Raw genomic sequence first — 5,000 nt, 5'->3', positions numbered from 1 at the left:
ATCATCTGGAATGCTTCTTATCATTGTCTGCTATGGCATCAGCAAAATGGAAACTCCTCTGGAATGATAATGGAAGAAAGGAATAAACTAAAGGAGGAAGGGAAGGAGAAAGATTGTTTGAGAGAAACAAAATGATTACATTTATCATTTTGCTGATTTCTTTCCTTGTTTCCTTTGTTTTGTCCCCCTTTTTTTCTTTTTTTTCTTTCTTTTTCTCTAATCTATCATGTTCAAAAACATGTTGCACGAATTGAGACAGTTTTTAGCAATAAGTATGGTTGACCGAATAAAATGATTGCATCATGTTTCCCACCTTTAGTATTTTGGACAAATGTTTGTATGACGTACACACATTCTCAGATTATAATGCTAGATACTGTATACATTTTAACACATTTGTGTGTGACTATATTAGCAATAACTTTTGAACTCAGATTTTTTTTCAGGTGCTGATTTGTTCCTTCTTATCATCCTCCATGCCCAAGAATCGTGTAAAAATGTCTTTAATTGTTCATTGTGTCATGTGTTCAGCGCGAGTGACGAGTATTTCTGATGGACAGGGGCACAGTAGATTCACAACAATCTAGACAGACAGACAGACGGAGGCACAGTAGATTCACAACAATCTAGACAGACAGACAGACGGAGGCACAGTAGATTCACAACAATCTAGACAGACAGACAGACGGAGGCACAGTAGATTCACAACAATCTAGACAGACAGGCAGAGGCACAGAAGAATCACAACAATCTAGACAGACAGACAGACGGAGTCACAGTAGATTCACAACAATCTAGACAGACAGACAGAGGCACAGTAGATTCACAACAATCTGGACAGACAGACAGACAGACAGAGGCACAGAAGAATCACAACGATCAAGACAGACAGACAGACGGAGGCACAGTAGATTCACAACAATGTAGACAGACAGACAGACAGGGGCACAGAAGAATCACAACAATCTAGACAGACAGACAGGGGCACAGAAGAATCACAACAATCTAGACAGCCAGACAGACAGAGGCACAGTAGATTCACAACAATCTAGACAGACAGACAGACAGAGGCACAGTAGATTCACAACATTCTAGACAGACAGAGGCACAGAAGAATCAGCAATCTAGACAGACAGACAGACAGACGGAGGCACAGAAGAATCACAACGACCTAGACAGACAGACGTAGGCACAGTAGATTCACAACAATCTAGACAGACAGACAGAGGCACAGAAGAATCACAACAATCTAGACAGACAGACAGAGGCACAGAAGAATCACAACGACCTTGACCAACAACAATTACCAGTGTGAGCACTACACAAGTGAAAATCTCAGCAAAGCAATTCATCCACGTACGCAGACATTCTTCCCTGTTTTCCTTTTCTGGCCGTTCGTCTTCTTGGAGACCAGATGTCTTCATGGAAGACAAGTTTGTTCAACATGCAAGTCTGTAATCATGGAAAAAGCGGCGCGAAGAGAAGGGCAACAGGCAATATATACGACGAAGCTACCCAATGGCCTCTAGCCATGCAGAAGTTGCACTCCAGCATCACAAAAGTCAAGAGATTGTGGCACAGCGAAAGCGTTTTTGTTTTTGTGTTTTTTTACGAAACCCTCGATGCAAGATAGGAGAGGGAGATTAATTTTGATTAACAGCACTGAAAGATAACAAAGGGAGGAAGGAGGAGGGCAGGGGGGGGGGGAGACAAGCAGGAGAAATGAGAAATGGTGGTGCAGCAGACAAGCTTCATCCGGAAGTTGAAACGCGAATGGTTTGAACTGCGCTGCATTGTTCTCACCACTGGAGCTGATGTCACTGAAGTTTCAGTTTCAGTTTCACTTTCTCAAGGAGGCGTCACTGCGTTCGGACAAATCCATACACGCTACACCACATCTGTTGAGCAGATGCCTGACCAGCAGCATAACCCAACGCGCTTAGTCAGGCCTTGAGTGCATGCTTACATATTTGTGTACCTATGAAAGTGGATTTCATTTTACGTAATTTCGCCAGAGGACAACACTCTCGTTGCCATGGGTTCTTTTTCAGTGCGCCAAGTGCGTGCTGCACACGGGACCTCGGTTTATCGTCTCATCCGAAAGACTAGACGCTCAGTTTGATTTTCCAGTCAAACTTAGGAGAAAGGGCGAGAGCGGGATTCGAACCCACACCCTCACGGACTCTCTGTATTGGCAGCTGAGCGTCTTAACCATTCTGCCACCTTCCTCCTGAAGGGTCACTGAAGGGCATAATACTATGCATTCTTATTTCCTCACACCCTACAATATAAGGTATCTTTGCAGACTCGTTTTCACAGTGGCGACAGCGTTGTTTGCTTGCACTTGTTTTCCTCTATAAACAGGGACACACACACACACACACACACACACACACACACACACACACACACACACACACACACACAAGGACACACACGGACACACACACACGCACGCACGCACGCATATTCTCTCTCTCTCTCTCTCTCTCTCTCTCTCTCTCTCTCTCTCTCTCTCTCTCTCTCTCTCTCTCTCGTTTCCCTCCAGTTGAGCTGATCCATTATTTTTGTAATATCTAACTTCTGAAGAAAAGCAGAAAAAACAAGCAAACAAACAGTCGCAGATGTACACAGACCGAAACACAGAGATCGAGAGAAACTGACAGACAGTCAGAGGAAGGCGCATGTATGAGCAGAGAGACAGACACACAGGCAGAGTGACGCAAATGTGTGTGTGTGTGTTGGGGAGGGGGGGCGGGGGGGGGCGGGGTGTGAGTGTGACAGGTGGACAGAGACAGACAGACAGACAGACAGAAAGAAAGAAAGACAAAGAGATACAAAGAACAAGATGCCCATAAAGAGAGAGCAAGCAAACAGGACAGTGACAACACAAATCCCCAAATGGCCCCATGCTTCTTGCACCATGTGATAAAGCCGTGCACTACAACCCCCTCCTAATCCCCACCCCAACTCCCTGCATCCCTCCCCCCAAAACCCCCTTCCCCTTCCCCGCACCCCCCCCTCCCCCTCCCCCCTTCATCCCCCTAGCCCCCTGTTCGTGTTTTTTGCCTGCTTCCACTCACGTCACCTCTCTTGCCAGCACACAGGCATTGTATTACTTGCCTGTCATAACGCATTTTTCTCTGTGACGTTTTGAGCCGCTTTGCCATCATGCAGCCCCACTTTTTATGTCTGTTCTTTTTTGTTTTTGCTGTTTGAGTGGATTGTTTTTACAGTATCATTCCAGCGTGGAAACAGGCGTGTGCATCCCTGGAAAGGACGGATATTTTATATTTGAAATTGCTCATACTTTCCAAACTTATATACTTCAGCCATTACCACGTCAACCAGCCTAAGAAATTAAACAGCTACATGGAATGTGTTGTGAAAATGTATGGAATGTACCTAAATGGTATCAAGAGAGAGAAGCATCGAAAGGAAATGCACAATATGTTGATGTTGAAAATGGAGATGTACCACACATTTCAACTGCATGCAAGCTAAAAACGTTGGTCAAACGTACTTTGGGGAAATTCAAAATCAACCTATTGTTTCCAAAAAGATTAATTCATCAGACCATTCTGGTCTCTGAGAGAGTGCCTTCGTGTCTTACATGCAGACACTACATCACCCACGAGATCTCCAAGCTGAGCCACATTTTGTGACGACAAATTCAAAACATTGAAAGACAGGTAGGAAATACAGAACAAGCAGTACAACATAAGTCCTCTTACGACTGATATAAAATCAGTCCCCTGCCTTTGTCTTACACCATTCGCATGTTTACTGTAACATGTCTGGCTTGTTAGTACTTAAATTTTCCCCAGTATCAGGACATGTTCATCGGTACTTACTTTTCCTCAGTACCAGCACAGGATCATCGTTACGTACTTTTTCTCAGTATCAGCACATGGTACTTACTTTTCCCGGTACTTACTTTTCCTTAGTACCAGCATAGGATTATCGGTACTTACTTTTCCTCAATACCAGCACAGCATTATCGGTACTTACTTTTCCTCAATACCAGCACAGGATTATCGGTACTTACTTTTCCTCAGTACCAGCATAGGATTATCGGTACTTACTTTTCCTCAGTACCAGCACAGGATTATCGGTACTTACTTTTCCTCAGTACCAGCACAGGATTATCGGTACTTACTTTCCCCCAGTACCAGCATAGGATTATCGGTACTTACTTTTCCTCAGTACCAGCACAGCATTATCGGTACTTACTTTTCCTCTGTACCAGCATAGGATTATATGTACTTACTTTTCCTTAGTACCAGCATAGGATTATCGGTACTTACTTTTCCTCAATACCAGCATAGGATCATCGTTACTTACTTTTCCTCAGTACCAGCATAGGATTATCGGTACTTACTTTTCTTCAGTACCAGATAAGGATTATCGGTACTTACTTTTCACCAGTACCAGCATAGGATTATCGGTACTTACTTTTCCTCAGTACCAGATTAGGATTATCGGTACTTACTTTTCACCAGTACCAGCATAGGATTATCGGTACTTACTTTTCACCAGTACCAGCATAGGATCATCGTTACTTACTTTTCCTCAGTACCAGCATAGGATTATCGGTACTTACTTTTCCCCGGTACCAGCATACGATTATCGGTACTTACTTTTCCCTAGTACCAGCATAGGATTATCGGTACTTACTTTTCCTCAGTACCAGCATAGGATTATTGGTACTTACTTTTCCTCAGTAGCAGCATAGGATAATCGGTACTTACTTTTAATTTTCTCCAGTACCAGCATAGGATTATCGGTACTTACTTTTCCTCAGTAGCAGCATAGGATAATCGGTACTTACTTTTCCCCAGTACCAGCATAGGATCATCGGTACTTACTTTTCCCCAGTACCAGCATAGGATTATCGGTACTTACTTTTCATCAGTACCAGCATAGGATTATCGGTACTTACTTTTCACCAGTACCAGCATAGGATCATCGTTACTTACCTTTCCTCAGTAGCAGCATAG

Source organism: Babylonia areolata, chromosome 1 (assembly GCF_041734735.1).
Source record: "Babylonia areolata isolate BAREFJ2019XMU chromosome 1, ASM4173473v1, whole genome shotgun sequence".
NCBI lineage: Eukaryota > Metazoa > Mollusca > Gastropoda > Neogastropoda > Buccinidae > Babylonia > Babylonia areolata.
This window is presented reverse-complemented; position numbering follows the sequence as displayed.